Genomic DNA, 17,539 nt, shown 5'->3' with positions numbered 1-17,539 from the left:
TATTAGAATGGGAGCCAAATAACACCCTCACATTTGCACAACAGACAACATTAAAATTTAAAGGGACCTCATAGCTTTTATATTCCCTTTTCCTTTCACGTTGCAGAGTTACACTATAAGAGCCAGGTATGGAGGAGGCTGGTTCTTTTTACAGCAGACTACCGGTTAGCCGCAGCCTGTTGTGGGTCTCTTGTGTACTAGAATAACCATGGTTAGGAATGTCAGCTCTCCTATACAGATCTGCGGTCAGGACACACCTTATTCCGCACACATACCGCAGCTTGGAACGTCTTATTGTGTTTCTTTCACGTTTTGCAATGTAAACAAGTTTTAACGATCAATAGAAATAACCTAATACACCGGTAAAAAGGCTCGTGCGAAGGACAATGTTCCCACTGTGCGAAATCGGAGCAAATGTTCCCATAATGTCTGTCTGTCTGTCTTTTTTTCTTACACCTTAGCAACGTTCAAAGGAAGCAGCGTTCTGCATGACAATGAGCCGCATGATCATGACAGCACAGTTTTCAAGTCTAGCCATCATTATGGCACCGGCACACACTTTTTTTTTTTTATACAAGCTAAAGTAGGCATGTAAACAGATTTTTACTTATAGAGATAGGGAAATACATTTTAGTCCCCCGCCCGCTGCTAGAAAATCACTGAGAAAAAAAGCTAATCTCCTATCGAGGTCTATAGGTGCTTAGCGTGTGGGCTTGTCCCAAAACATATGAATAAGACACGTCGGCCTGTATGCCTTGGCGTAAATCATTGTAAAGATTACATTTAGGGGCCAAAATGTTCCTTTAAATTTGCATATTAAAAGGCATTCACTGTGGGAACTGCTGGTCATTGGATGGGGCTTAAGGCCAAGGTCCAATCATATAACAGTTGCTGCAGTGTGATTGGACGCTCTCAGCTCAGCATTTCAGCCCCACTCTCGCTTCTCACTTCATGCGGAAAAGATGGTTCTGGGTGCAAACATTTGTATTTCCTTCCTAAGGATCTCTTACACCTCAAATACCACTTCCACACAGATAAGAGAATGTGCATACAGGGAGAGTCCGGCTGCCTTTTGAGTCCAGAAGGAATTTGTTTTTCCCTTTGAGATGTTATTCCTGTCTCAGTGGGTTTTTTGGACCAACTAATATAGGCTTGTGGAATGGTTGGACTATATGTCTTTATTTTTTTTTTTAAACCTTTGTAACTCATCTCACTACAACGTCCCCTTGCGATCTTGCTAAGCAGACGCCAACTGATCCCTCATTTATGTGAGGGACACCAAGACCCATCATCTCATTATACAAGGAATCCGCTTCTACTTACATAAACACTTACCGATATATCTGCTTATGACAAGTTATATGATCAATCACCCTGATATATAACCAAGGATGCTGTTTTAACCAAGCATAGAAATAAGGGCTGATAATTAAAAAGCAGCACTGCTAGAAGGCATTCAAGAAGAAAATAAACATTAAAACGTAAAATAATTCCAATGACGAAACATTTTATCAGGTACATGAAAGAAGATACAGTGGGACGTTTAGGGGTAAAAGTGGAAATGGTCTAATTTTTTTAAAAAAATTATCCATAGTAACCAATGGAATGGTTACATTGTTAAATACAGTTTGTTGGTTGCTATAGCGATAACATGTTTCATGGATAAGCCCATGGTTGTGCTAATCATGCCATAAGGAAAGTTATTAGAACAAGGTTTCAAGTGTCTGCAGCAATAAGTTAAAATGAATGAATTATTCTTAGAAATCAGTAAAAGCTCCTATCCATAGAGTTTAGAGAGGAAATATTGGGAACTAAATGGTACAAAATGGGAGAAAACCTGTCATTCAAACCATAATCCTACACAAAACAGAACACAGTACACTAAATAAAGGCATGACAGCGAATACTCAATGATGATGGGAAATATAAGAGACAAATGTCTTTGGTGGAGGTCACAGATGAGAAAAAAAAAAAAACAGAATTCACAGCTCCTTTAGTCCGTTTTGGTTTTTTTTTTGCTATAAAAATAACAAACGATGGATCAGGCACTCTAGATGAAGCAGCTTTACCAACTCATCGAGAGACACTGCAGGAGACGAAGGCTGAGAGGTCATATTTTGGCCCCATAATTGGGAAGGTGGTATGCCTTCTACATGATTGGGGTGCTGGAGGTGGTACAATAGATTTATAGAACTGACCCCCTAAAAGGCTGTCAATGCGTACTTATGTCTTGCTTGTGTCTGCTTTTCTTCTAGGCAAAAGCTGGTCTCCAATCTGGCAGATGTCTCTGTAAGGCACAGGTGGACCGTTCACTTAACATAATGGATCCGGCTACACAGTATGGACACCCCCAGCTTCTGCAGAGAGTAAATGGGCTTCTTTCAAAGAGATTAACACAACATTTCTGTATACTTTTTTTATTTGCTTCATTGGTTTCTTAAGGGTCACAGAAGCCTTGGTGTCTCGTTAGCACACTTTTATACATTTATAGCATTGGCAAGAACCAACACCGTCACTTTAGGATTTGCATGGGGGGGGTCATTTGGTAAAACCCTTTGCTACAGAAAAAAACGGGAAGACATGGGATCTCTTCTAGACAATTACTGATTGCCATTTAGAACTCAGGTCCTTAACATTAGTTATAGTAAATGTATTCATTACACTCGGAATAGTAAAGCCATATCTGCTACTTCTCACAATATTTGATGCTGCCCTTGCTCCAAACAGTTGCAATAATAATTGAGGTTGAAAGAGACTTACTACCCCTTCCTTCAAGGTGCTGTTACACCTTTTGAGGGTTTTATGGTAACAGTCAATACCTGCTTTTATGTCATAGGACCATTAGGTTTTCCAGGCAATTACATATATGTTAGCGCTTTCGCTAGCACTATATGGATATAAACAAACTACACCTAGCTAATTGGTGCTGGCACTGGTTACGGGTCATGCCCTACAGGGCCACCTTGGAATTCCATTGCCTTCAATGCCCAAGCATAACCCACCCAACAGCCATGTTGGAAGGGGTGATTTTTGGTTTTCTTAATAGCTTAAGCTGGCTTTTGCAAAGTAAAGGTGAAAGTCACACCCTATGAAGCGACACCTTCCCACATGCAGCGCCTTGCGACAACTTTTGTGCATGCCAACATAGCGACCATTTCTTGACTATTATTAAATAAGGCAACGTCGTTATGCATCCCTGGACTGAGAGACTATTAAAAACAACGGGGATAAGGCTTGTTAGCTGGCCAGAATTTAGTTCAGTCTCTGCTGACTTCAACTGGCACAGAAGTGTCTACAAAAAAAAGTCAATGGGGCAAACTAGAGAGTTTTCTTTATAGAAGAAATACCAAACCCACCAGTGCTATGCATACATCATATATAATTATCAGGGCATTCGACAGAACGCTGGCTCTCAAGTCAATGTGTGAAGTGCAGACTCTTTTCTAGACCAACGTTGGCACGCTACCGTTTCTGGCCAAGCATGAAGCCCTTTAGAAAGTTAAAACTCATGCAAATCCTATCCACGGTAGAATTAAGACAGGAAATCTCACAGAGTGTCATTTTACAGTATTCCAGGTCAAATGACAGCTTTCTGTCCCACATCCGACATGGACACAAACACCATCACCTACTTCTTCTGGTGCAGGGTATTGTACAATGTAAATGGATCGATACAACAGAGCAGCTACATTGTATTTTTCCTTTGTAGCAATAAAACCTTTAACAGCTTTAAAAGAATTCCTTTTTCCATGATATGCGGATATCAGACTCCATTGTATACGGACTCCAGTGCATGTTCTTGCAAGTTATCACAGCTAGAAAACAATATGTCTGGCTTGTTTAACTCCTTCCCTGGCAGCATTCATCAACACACTTCCTGCACATGCTCAGTAGGAGTCTCATTCTAGTCAATGACATGTATGCTACCTGAACACTGGTGTTTTACTAGCATACGTGCCATTGGCGGCTGCTGCTGCTGCAATGGTTTAGTAGCAGCAGCCAGGAAAGGACTTAAATGAGACAAACATGCGTCATGTTTGTAAATAACCGTACATTGTACAAAAAGCCAAGACCGCAGACCAATTATTTCCATATTGGATTTCTATAGCACTTTTTACAGTTCATGCAAAGGGTGCGACAACCGATATTAGGTAAAGGGGGGCCTGCTCACAAACTTACAATCGGGAAGAGAAGGCCACATTACGTACCTCAACCCGAGATCTACGCTCTACATTCTAATGTTCTACTACATCCTCTCATCAACTATAGCATATATCCCATTGGCTATGGCAACGTCATGGTAATCCTGCGGCAACCAGGAGCTCAGATCATTGGCCGCTTTCACCAGCAATCAGCTAATAATTGGAGAAGCTTTTGGGGAAATTGTCAATACGGGCTCTTTACTTCTTAAACATTACTTGATCGCCATAAGCTGGCGTATTCGGTGCCGCTGGTGCCACTTCACACACAAAAAACGAAAACACACATAACATGAACCTTCAAATTGTATGGCACAACAACAAAAAAATGGCCCGTTACACAAAAGCACAAGACCAGTTGTCTGCTGTTGGGTTAAATATATTACACACATGCAGTAAAATGTAGGCATCTGAGAGAACAACCAGATAAACTGTGCTGGAAACACAAATGTTGAATAAAAGGGCCTCCCAGTCATCACATGCACTTTAATGCATAGGAGAGCTGGGTGGTCCCGCTACGGTTACCCCTTGTGAATACATCGCGAACGCCCCGGGGGGATTCTGCAGGGTACTTTAATATGCGTTCTGCTATAACGGGGCTCATACACCTGCCTGCATATCCAGTTATTTATTAAATTGTTATTTTAGAGTTATACTGTTTTTAGAATTAAAGTGATACATGGCATTTAGATGAAGAATACCTGAACACTTAATACAGATTAACTCAAATAAAACCAAAAAATAGGGCACTGGGAGGCTGATTTTTATTCAAGCATGAAACCGGGCTACAAGCTAAGCAACTAAACCCTAGTGTAGCGATAGAGAACAAATACGAGGATCACATTAATATTATTAATTGGACCCTCCAGTCATCATATGTGCTTTAATGCATATGATAGGTGATAACGCCCCCCATAAATATCTAATTCCCTCTATCTTTTCTTATTCCTAAAGCGGCAGGAGATTTGTTCACAGAAACACCCAAACCAATTGTAAGTTTGCGGCATTTCCATGGTGACCACCTCTTGATGACAGGTAAAGCGTGTAGGATATGGATGACACGTGAGCAGATGACGAGGCTGCTTAAGAACATGTATGTTTGAGGTTACTTGTATCGAGACACAATGACTAGGCCAGCCTGTATACCCAGTCAATGATGACTATGTAGGGCTAAGTAGAGCCATGGTCGTGGCTAGGCATGCATAATAATCAGGTGGATGACGTTGCTGCATGAATATAGGTGTGGCAAAAGACAAGGATAGTTAGACACGTGCAGAAAGGTAAGGATATTTAATTGGACAGCCTCGTTGATGAAGAATCCATATTAAAGTACTCTGATCCCAGCTACCCTCCCCTGTGGTTCAGTGCCACTGATGGGCTGCTTGATGCATGCCAACCACGCGGGTCGCAATACACCCGTCTGCAGTGTTTGCCCCCGCCAGCACCGGAGCGGACCGACGGTTAGTACATCACATGCATGGAGAAGTGTTCCTGCAGGGAAGAGAGCTGGGGAGGGCAAACCCATGCCGGGGTATTCTGCACAATCACCAACCCCTCCAATGCATTAGAAAAGGGAAACTAATTTAAAGGGAACGCTCCGATTTTATATAAAACACAACAATTTAATTACAGAACTACATCAAAACAGGTCTGGGTAACAGCAAGGATGATAGCGGTTCAATCGACTATAAACTTTATGTAACCACCCTATATAAAAGGCATAGGATATATACGTTACTCAGAATAACCATGAAAGAATTGGGAATCGGAGGAGCGGCGTGCGAGAGACACGGGGAGGAATAGCGCTGGAGGGGATGCAAATAAAGGCCATTATACAGAATAAGAAGGGGATCTAAAAGATGGAGCCGATAGTAAAGGCGGTACCCAGATGTTGGGATATAGGAGGGGGGATACCAGGCAATAATGCAGTGGGTCTGGGTCTATGTACCAAAGCCAGGGGAGAGGCGATGGGCTGTGCTGCTGTTTCCTAGCAGTGAGGGAGAGGAGGAACTGCGTTAACGACAAGGGAAGGGGGGGTGCGAAGATGGTGGCTGTAGTGGTGAGGACCATATAAATATTCCAGACCGGGAAGTCTGACGGAGACGGTAGAAACAGGCGGGGACGGTAGAGACAGGCGCGGTGGAGGAAGCGGATGATGATGGTGGTGGTAGTGGAGGAAGCGGTTAGGACCAGTGCTGAGATGAGGAATGGTGGGGGCCTCAGCGATGGAGGGGAGGGAGACGGGAGCTTGGGGGAAAAGACGACGGTCCGCATTTATGAATATGCCGACCCAAGCGATGGCAAGATAAGCGCTGTGCAGTTACCCGCTCCTGCTCCGCGGCCTCCGTTTCGATATCCGCCTCTACCCTCCGACTTGGTCTCCCCGGATCCCGTTAGAAGAAACGGCCTCCCTGCAGCTCGTATCATACGGCCCCGAAATCCGCCACACCCAGACAGGAACCAACCACAGCTGATATGAGGGGTGGAAATTCTATCTTCACCTCCACACCGCACAGTACAAAGCTGCGTCTTGTATACCCCAAGCAGTGTATTTAATAAACAAAAATAACCACAACGTCCCTACAACGGTGAGCCACAAATGCCGAAAGCTCAATGGTGAGGCTAAACGCGTCCTTACCTTAACACACACCCCCGGAGAAAAATGGTACAACCCACTTCTAGAGCACGGAACCTACCAAGTAACGCGAAGAGGAGGAGGTGAAGGAAAAGCAGGACTGACAACCTATTTTTTTTAAATCACCATCCTGCCTATTGAGCAGCGAATCCAGCAAACAGCACCCAGGGGAGGATGCGACCTGCACTACAGCAACGCTCACCCATCACGCACATTGCGTCATTGGGAGCTTTTCAAGGAACCAGCAACACCGGCACGTACCCGAACAGTAAACACAAACGTGTTGGATATTGGCAGCATCCTAATGCTCTGGATGGGGCACACGCTGTATGCACGCATGTACACGTATTGTTATGGCTGGCCGCAGCACATGAAATCGAAATAAACAAAGCACCTTAACACATAATTTGGATGAAAAAAACTTTATTTAGTTTTGCAGCATTACAATAGTTACACAATTCCAGTAGCTCTTGGCCTACAACTCAGAGGGCCAAACCTTAAATGGATCGGTATAAGTCGGAAGGCATCTTACCAAGTGCACCCCCTTATAACAAATGTAACATTACCCCAATAAAAGCCACAACTAAAAATAATCTTTTATTCCATTTTTTATAGTTATAGATACATATCGTACATTGTACAGCGCTACATAATATGATGGTGCTATTTATAATAATAATACATACATATTCAATTTCTCTTATGTTATGCATATTTTCTTTGTCAAGGGACAAAATGCTGGAGCAGAGGATGGGCGCTCTTCCATGCTGCTAGCCATGCTGCCCAACAGCATATTATAGAAATAAATGCTCCTGTGTGAATTTTTTTGCGGGGGACATCGGTGACTGATCCCCACTTACGTGTACAATTAAAGAAAAGCCCTAAGTACTCCCCACACTTTTAAAGTTAAAATTGGTTTTAATAAATTAAGTTTACGTAAATAACATTTACTGAACAGATAACACTTTAATAACAAAACACCCCAAAAACACAGGTCCAAAGTGACCACTCATTCTATTCTGCAAAGGTTAATGGATTTATACCCTGTGCCTTGGAGCCTCCATTTCTGCAAATTGATCAATGACTTTATCAAAGCTATATTCATGTTTACTATATACTGAGCCAGCTATTGGCGCTGGCACAGCATAACTCCTGTCACTATATATATACTGAGCCGGCACTGATAGTGGTACACCTTAACCCCCAACACTTTATACTGAGCCAGTCACTAATTGTCGGTACACCTTTACTCCCATCACTTTATACTGAGCCAGGCACTGACTGTGGTACACCTTAACTCCCATCACTTTATACTGAGCCAGGCACTGAAGGAGGTACACCATAACTCCAATCACATGCTCACACACTTACTCATGCTTTCTCACACTATCACAATGTCTCCCTACCTTTCTTCCATCCCTGTGTTCTTCTACCCTTTCTTCTTTCTCTTGTTCTTCTGTCTTTGTCGGCCTTCCGGTCCGACTGAATAAGGACGGTGGGCACGACTTCAGTGCCAACATCATATGCCGACGTTCAGCATCAGTAGCTGGTTGCAGGATAGGAAGGTTTGTATGAACAGATCACCCGCTCACTTAATTTTTGTGCCGGTTAGGAGGAATGCCCTTCAGCGGCAGGCAGTATAGTCCATCTCTAGTACACACAGTTGGGGCCAGCCCTAATAGCAATATTTTTTTTTTAACATAAAAATTATTGTTCTTTGTGGAACCCATAATTAAACCCATCCCGATAGGGAAAGCACAAGGAGTGCAGGAATGAATGCACAACATGGGACCTAAAGGAAAGTGTGAAGGGGTTTTCCCTATAGCATTAGGGGCTGTTATGTGTCTCATGCATAGTACAGGAGCCACTACCTGCCAGCTCACTCAAAAGCAACTACACCTTAACCCCAAACCTGTTCACTCCACGACCCCAAAACTTTATCTGCTGCCATCAAGTTCTATTTAAGGTTTTAAAATACCTACTGAGGCTTCAGTAACCCCTGAACTGCTCAAAGTATGTACAAATACAATTTGTAGAGCTTGAGGTGTTTATGTCCTCCATGTTATTACAAACGTACAGGTACCAAGCACCCCCTATCTACCTGCCAGCTAGATGATCCATTGTTATTTGTCAGACCCCGTTTAACCTGCTCTTGCCATGTTTTTCGATTAGTCCGGAGGTTACACTGTCAGCACACAGTACATATTCATGTTACGATGCTACTAAGGAAAGTTAACCAAATGTTTGATACCATAACTCTAAAAATGCTTGGTGCTGTGTCCCCTGTGTGACCCCAGTGTCTGCTCCCCTGTACGATTTTATGACACACATGACAGGACATGTGGCATACTTTGAAGATGACCTGCATGGGTGCTCTTTTTGTTCCACTGATTTTATGGTGGGGTCTGACCAGGCTTCTAGATAATATTTATGGAAGGATCTGGCATAAGAAAAAGTTACTTTTTCAAGTTGACTTGTTAACCTTTAAACATAGAATGGCAACATGTTTACTTTAAAAATAGTAATATAACATTTTCATAAATATGTCACATCTGCACAGTTCGTAATTCATTAGTGGGCCACAAACTGAATGGCTTCAGTTAGTTAGTATCATCAATTTTCGCAGCGCTTCTTACAGTACATACATTCAAAGGGTCTGACAAAATTAGAACTGATATACTAAAACAAACCAATCTCAATATATGGACAAAAGTGTTGGGACATGTGGGAATTTTTGCCCATTCATCCAGTAGAGTATTTGTGAGGTCAGGCACTGATGTTGGACGAGAAGGCCTGGCTCGCAATCTCCGTTCCAGTTCATCCCGAAGGTAATCGATGGGGTTCATGCCAGGACTGTGCGGGTCAGTCAAGTTCTTCCACACCAAACTCATCCAACCATGTCTTTATCTACCTTGCTTTGTGCACTGGGGCACAGTCATGCTGGAATAAAAAAAGGACCTTCCACAAACTGTTCCCACAAAGTGAGAAGCATACAATTGTCTTAAATGTGCTGGATATGTCCCCCTAAGCATACCAAGACATTTTGGACAAGCTATGCTTCCAACATTGCGGGAACAGCTCTTATAGCGACAAGGGAGGGGGGTTATATGTCATATGTATTCAGAATGAAATGTCATAAAAGTCCCTGTTGGTGTAATGGTTAGATGTCCCAATACTTTTGTCCATATAATATATCTCTCATGTGTCAATAATTTAAACACTGGCGTATATGACACTATGATACTCTATTTTTTACATTATGTTTAGATCAGGGGACGTTTCACTTTATTCATCCTTGTAATGGAATCACAGGAAGAGGATGGGATAAGGAAAACTATGTTTGAAATGGACTGGAATTGGAGGCATGAGGCCAGGTTTACGGCTAGAGACGGATGTGGGCTGTTTCCTATACGGGTTAAATGTCATAGAAAGTTGTTGAATTATACAGAAGCACCATTCATCAGGCACTATGCTCTGTTGGAGAATGTATGGCTCATTTCCATGTTAGCTCTCTCAAGTGAGATAGCAGGTAAGGACACCCTCACACTACAATCCTGTAACTCCATGTTCTGATGACTGCAGTGATATCATAATGAACTTTTAATATACTGAGCTTTAGCTGGGCAGTTGGATACTTAAAATACGTAAAAATTTAGAACTGAGTCCCAGCAGCCAAGGGTCCTGTAAATTCAAAAGCCAAGTCCACTCATGATGCACCAGAATCCCATTAGCAAACATCTAAGGTGGCATAGCTAGTTTTTAAACAATCTCAGAAGTGAACTCAGGGTTCAGTAAAGCTATAGGTCTCCTATGAGATCCACACAGCAATATCTCCCGTTAACAAATGACATATAATGGGGTTTCTGCAATAAAGAGGGAGTTGACAGGTGAGCTTCTGCTAAAATAATAGTTTGGATGGCCCTTTAGTAAGCATTTTTCAATATATGAGATTTAATTGCATCACTAATTGAACTATGCATTATTCTGGGCCAGCTCAGAACGCTTGCATGCAGGACCATCCTTTGCATAGGACTGTGAGAGGGGAAGAGCTGAGGTAGAGAGGAAGAGTTAGTGTGTGTACAGTAAAGGAAAAAAATATTTGATCCCCTGCTGATTTTGTACGTTTGCCCCCTGACAAAGACATGATCAGTCTATACTTTTAATGATAGGTTTATTTGAACAGTGAGAGACAGAATAACAACAACAAAAAATCCAGAATAACACATTTCAAATAAGTTATAAGTTGATTTGTATTTTACTCAGTGAAATAAGCATTTGACCCCTTTCCAAAACAGTACTTGGTGGCAAAACCCTTGTTGGCAATCACAGAGGTCAGACGTTTCTTGTAGTTGGCCACCAGGTTTGCACACATCTCAGGAGGGATTTTGTCCCACTCCTCTTTGCAGATCCTCTCCAAGTCATTAAGGTTTCGAGGCTGACGTTTGGCAATTTAAACCTTCAGCTTCCTCCACAGATTTTCTATGAGATTAAGGTCTGGAGACTGGCAAGGCCACTCCAGGACCTTAATGTGCTTCTTGAGCCACTGCTTTGTTGCCTTGGCCGTGTGTTTTGGATCATTGTCATGCTGGAATACCCATCCACTACCCATTTTCAATGCCCTGGCTGAGGGAAGGAGTTTCTTACCCAAGATTTGACGGTACATGGCCCCATCCATCATCCCTCTGTTGCGGTGAAGTTGTCCTGTCCCCTTAGCAGAAAAACACCCCTAAAGCATAATGTTTCCACCTCCATGTTTGATGGTGGGGATGGTGTTCTTGGGGTCATAGGCAGCATTCCTCCTCCTCCAAACACGCCGAGTTGAGTTGATGCCAAATAGCTCGATTTTGGTCTCATCTGACAACAACACTTTCACCCAATTCTCCTCTGAATCATTCAGATGTCCATTGGCAAACTTCAGATGGGCCTGTACATGTGCTTTCTTGCGCAGGGGATCTCGAGGATGCTGCAGGATTTCAGTCCTTCACAGCGTAGTGTGTTACCGATTGTTTTCTTGGTGACTATGGTCCCAGCTGCCTTGAGATCATTGACAAGATCCTCCCGTGTAGTTCTGGACTGATTCCTCACCGTTCTGATTATCATTGAAACCCCACGATGTGAGATCTTGCATGGAGCCCCAGACCAAGGGAGATTGATATTTCGTGTTTCTTCCATTTGCGAATAATCGCACCAACTGTTGTCACCTTCTCACCAAGCTGCTTGAAAATGGTCTTGTTGCCCATTCCAGCCCTGTGTAGGTCTACAATCCTGTCCCTGACATCCTTGGACAGCTCTTTGGTCTTGACCATGGTGGAGAGTTTGGAATCTGATTGATTTCTTCTGTGGACAGGTGTCTTTTATACAGGTAACAAGACACCTGGGAGGCAGCCATCTTGCTGATTGATAGGGGATCAAATACTTATTTCACTGTGTAAAATCCAAATCAATTTTAATTTATTTGAAATGCTTGATTCTGGATTTTTTGTTGTTGTTATTCTGTCTCTCACTGTTCAAATAAACCTATCATTAAAAGTATAGACTGAACATGTATTTGTCAGTGGGCAAACGTACAAAATCAGCAGGGGATCAAATATTTTTTTCCTTCACTGTATATGTATGTGTTAGTGTATGAGTGTGTGTATTACTGTATGGAGTGTGTCAGAACATGGTGTACAGTGTTGCATTAGTATTTTTGTCAGCATACGATGGTAGCGTGTGTATATGTTAGGGTATGGCATTGGCATTAGTATCTATGTCAGGATATGGTGTTAGCGTGTCATGCATGAGCTGAGTTAGTGGTGCCTGTGAGAGTGTTGGAAATGGGGAGAGAGAGTGTGTCAGTGTGTGCAAGTGTGTTGGTGTTAGTGTATGGTATTGGAGTGAGTGTATGAGTGAGTGGGAGCAACTAAGGACACCAATCTGGTGGTGGGGGGGTGCTCTGCCTCCCTTTCCAGCTGCACAGTACACTGTATAGACTGGGGGCACTGGGTACTCCTGCAGGTTGCCTATGGTACATGTGGCCCTGCTTTAATAGGAGGAGGGAAGTTGAAAAGGTATACAAGTCAAAATATTAATACTACATGTATTAAATAATATGTAATAGTACATGCACATAAAAAGGGATAATAACACCATAAGTATATATTATAATTATGTGGCCATCAAAGTGGCATTTTTCACAGCCAGCACACATCTGATTGATTTAGCTGCCTTTTTCTGATGATGTGTATACACAAGGTTTCCTCCATGGACAGCGCATGTTTTCTGCCATAAACACGTTGGTAAAGCAGGCTGTGCAGCCTTACGCCTTGGGCCTAGTGTCACTGCAAAAAGTGATTGATACCCTTGAACCAATTCTTTGTTGCTAATGTTTGAGATAAACACAATAACGGTGTTGGACGGAACCTACACATCTATATCCCTTTACATTCACACTGCATATTAGCAGTATATGAATCCGCATGCAGACTAAAGATAAAACGCATACACAGAAAAGAAGAGGTCAGCTGAGCAGCTACAGATTTTCCAAGCTACTTGCTGACCGTGAAGCCTAGCAACTCCCAGCAGCAGGCAGCTTCTTCCCCTGCACACAGGCTGAACCCACATGACAGACAGTTGCCATGGGATTCCCAGGCCTGCGTCATGAAAGGGGAAACTTAACCAATTCCCTTACAAGATTGGCCTATGATATAACTACTCTTAGTCGCACTCAGCCCTTGAGAGGAAAATGTAGCTTTCCAACCAAAATATGGATTGTAAAGCGAAAGTGCATCTCTATATCCTATATATCACTCGTAGTCATTAATGCTCTAAGCAGCCATTAGACAGACATATTGCTATATGAAGGCGTTTCCGTGCAGTGAATGTATGTAATATAAGGGCTACGCATTTTTAAAGGTGCTGCTCCATAGTAAAGTCTTGGTCTTTGAAGAGCTGAATTATACAGATTTTAACAGTTAAATATCACGTCTTTGAGAAAAGCATTCTAGAGGCTCAGATGTCTGGAATCTCACTCATAAGTCTTTATTTTTGTACTGTTGTTTCCATAGTGGTCTTCTGTATGCTTTACATTTCTTAATGTTAAATGTATTGGTGGGTTACATACAAAGAGCAATTCTAGTTCAAAGTGGAGCAGAGGACTACAACATTCCACCAGCGGCTACGATGACTGAACCATTTTACTGTGTTGCTCCAGAGCTCCTGTGTATATGTGTTCCACTATATATATATTACACTTTATTTATTAGTACTTTAGGAGGGCTAGTTATACCTGAGCAGCCCAGATGTGATGTAAGGAAGTTTTTACTTTACTAAGAGGGTGGTAGCTAAATGGAACAGCCTCCCATCAGATGTTTCAGAGGCTAATACAGCAATGGGACATGCATGAGATAAGCATAATGCTATCCTGAATCTTGAAGACCAAGACGGATTAAGGTCTGAGTCTCTACATCAGACAAATGGGCAGACTAGATGGGCCAAATGGTTCTTATCTGCTGTCAAATTCTGTGTTTCCATGTTTACTTGTACATTTTTGCAAGATTGATGTTTTTTTGCAACCATCAGCTGCTCTCACACAATAACAATCATATTGGAATAATTATTGGAATAATAAGCAATTAGAAGAAAATGTACCACATTTCTTCAATGTTATATAATATTTAGTATATGTGTGCATCAGAGTTGGTCGTGGTTTCACAGCTTTTCATGAACTACAACTCCTGATGAACTGATCCTATTGAAAATTAAAGCTCAAGACCACCTACACTTTCTACTATAAGTAGTGTAACACAACAGCGTTGGAGCAGTGACACAAGATTGATCCAGTTACAATGGTCTTATGGCTTATTTATCACTGTCCTCTTTGCTTCTCCACCAGTCATGTATGAGGTCATTACACAACTACAGAGACACTGCTTCCCACCAACTCCTGCTACCCAATTTCTCCAACCAGGTAAGCCAAATGAACGCCTTTTATTGATCTTCTCCTTGCATATGACTGCTGAGTTTCCCCTTTAGATTGCACCAGACCCTCTGGGATATAATCATAGAAAGACTTTGACAGCAAATAACCATTTGGCCCATCTAGTCTGCCATAAAAACCCCAACTCATGTTTGGTCCTTGTTCAAAATAGCCATACACCTATGCATGTGCTACTTCTTCTAAAAGCTATTCGACAACCCTCTCAAATTTGTGTGAACAAATTCGACAAGAGGGATTAATCCCAGGGGCAGTTTTCAAGATGCAGGGAACCAAATACATCTGTGCATATAACCCATTGCCATAAAGAGGGTATACCTTCAGTCTTCTTGATCTATTATCCTTATTTGAATAATACACATATTCAGAATGTTCTGGTGTGGGAAGTCTCATTGCCATTATTATTGCCCGTGAGATGGAAAAAAAAGTAATCCAAAAATAAAGAGAACTGGAATGCTTTTCACTGCTGGATAAGGGAATGTCTAGGTTGCCAGGCAGCCTTGTTTGAGAATAAGGAATATCCAGCGAGAGGCGAGTTAACATTCTGTAAATCCCCATCCCTCCCTCCTAGAAGATTGGCACAGGCTGAGAAAACTATGCTGGGAATAGAACTGTGTCAGCACTATGTTATTTTACAAAACGACATCTTTTCTTTTTAGATAATTTTGTGCTTGGATTATTTTTAAAGCGGTGATTCTTCATCTGGAAATACCTTTCTAAAATCTGTACAGTAACAATGTAGTAGTCATGTAGTTGCTACTAAACATTACACAATATAACAAAGAATACACAAAGAATAATGAAGCTTCCTGGTTCTTGTTCAACTACAACCCTTAGGATCTTCGTCAACGCAAACAATGGCTGAGAGTCCTGGAAGTTTAAGGTTAACGACGAAAGGACCGTCTACATGCCTTCTATAAATAAAACTAAAATAATTATTCCACGTCCAATTTCTCTAACTATCCTTTCTGTTTCTGCGTTCGCGTAGGTTTGTAGTACTGGTAGGGCGATGAGGTTATGGACTTCCTGGCATAGTGATATCAGGGACTATAATGGACTGTTATCAACAAGCAGGGGAAAAGAACACCACTCAGGCACCTATGATTAAGGTCCTTTTTGGAGCGCAACGTGGCAAGGGTCGTTGTTTGGCCTTTGTGGTCCCATGTACCAAAGCTGCCAATGAATTTAGTTTTTTTCAAGATACTTCTCGGTACTTGTGCAATGTACATGACTGAAGTTCAAATGACTGTTACAGAATGGATAGCCCTGACTCTATTTAGCAGTCAGGGCGGCATGTGGTTGTAGGGATAAGGGGTCAAATAAATGTCATGGTTCTAGTAATAGGCTAGGCAGGTTATACAATAAAAAAAAAATAAAAAAAAAGGTGTTTTGGTTGCGCTCGCGCTGTTTAGTTTGCCGCCTTTTTTACTTTGGTTGCGCTCGAGGACGCCTCGCGAGGGTGCCTCGCGCTGCGCAAAGGGCGGGAATTTGCCCTATAAATAGCACCTGTTTGAGGTACGCTTCACTTACCTGCGGCGAACCGCTAGCTGTCTGCACTGACCTCTTGTAGCGTCTGGTGAGCAACAGCATAGCGGGAGAGCCAAAGGATGAACATGGAGGAGCTGCTTTTGAGGCGCCCACCCTCCCACTCATTTAATCATTCTTATGTATGTACATCTAACCTTTTGTCGTGGCTTTTATTGGGTTAAGGTTACTCCTTTTTTATATATAAAAAAATATATATATATATTAATATAAGGGGTGAACCGGTGGTGCATTTGGCCATCCTGGCTTTAGGGCGGATGGTCTTTAAATGGTTAAATTATGGTTGCACTCTGGGGCTTGGGCCAGGAGTGCTTTTATGGTTACAAAGTTTCAAGTTTATGTGTGTAATTTGTTATTACATTGTAAGCTAAATAAAAGCACACGGCCTGTTTATCCAATTTGAAGTTGTTTGGTGTCTTTATTTATGACGGTTATTATTTGTGGTGTATGTGAAGTCGTTTTAATGTTTGGTTATATCCCCTACAATCACATGAAGTATTCCAAGCAGTAGGTATCGCATTGGTTAGTTGTATTAAAGAGAAAGTTCATGGCACATGGATGTAATAATTTTTAGGCAGATATAGTTAAAACCGGATATTTTCACCTAATGCCTCACATGTAAGTTTGGACAAGCTTTGGTGTGCTTTTTTGGGGAACCTGTATTTATAGAGATTGCTTGACTTGGAGGTCCATTCAAATTAGTTCATCAAATGATGCTAGTGATGCGGAACCCTCAGAAACAATAACTATATATCACAGAAAAAGGGTGATTAAAAAAGGCTGGTTGGCTAGACAGATCTATTTATTTTTGTTTTTACTACATGGGGTCTGGGCATCCCCTGGTCCATTGATTTATTCTGGAATCTGCTCCTTTACAGTTTGCAGTTTCCCATATGTCTGTAGACCCTAATCCTACGTTAAAACCTGAACCTTACAGCCAGGGACGTATGTACTGGAAGCACAATGAAGACGTGTCAAGGCTGCCTGCCAGGAGGTGTGCGCCAGCCATGGGGAAACAGGCAAATGGTGTTTTTAAATGGAAATCCACTAGTTCAGCCGATTAGGGCACCACTGAGGCAAGCACTGTTTGTGAACTTGAGCCTAGAAAATATGGTCATTCCTACCCTTTTATAGAGATAAGTTAAATAAATACAGTAAGTAATGCAGCGGACAGGCTCACACGAG

At 42.1% G+C, this 17,539-nt stretch overlaps 1 protein-coding gene across 2 annotated transcripts in view; it reads right to left on the bottom strand.

The window, feature by feature from the left end:
• Nucleotides 1-17,539, bottom strand: part of GNB4 (G protein subunit beta 4) — a 41,197-nt gene that overhangs the window by 10,892 nt on the left and 12,766 nt on the right. The window contains exon 1 of one of the 2 annotated variants that reach the window (XM_053458766.1): nt 6,524-6,768. The exons of the other annotated variant lie outside the window; for it this stretch is intronic. The gene's annotated coding sequence lies outside the window, so the exon portion shown is untranslated. Of the gene's footprint in view, nt 1-6,523; nt 6,769-17,539 lie in introns of those variants that run through there. 2 annotated transcript variants of the gene reach the window in all.

The sequence above is a fragment of the Spea bombifrons genome, chromosome 3 (assembly GCF_027358695.1).
Source record: "Spea bombifrons isolate aSpeBom1 chromosome 3, aSpeBom1.2.pri, whole genome shotgun sequence".
NCBI classification, from domain to species: domain Eukaryota; kingdom Metazoa; phylum Chordata; class Amphibia; order Anura; family Pelobatidae; genus Spea; species Spea bombifrons.
Note: the sequence above shows the minus strand (reverse complement) of the source record. Positions and strands in the feature narration are given on the sequence as shown.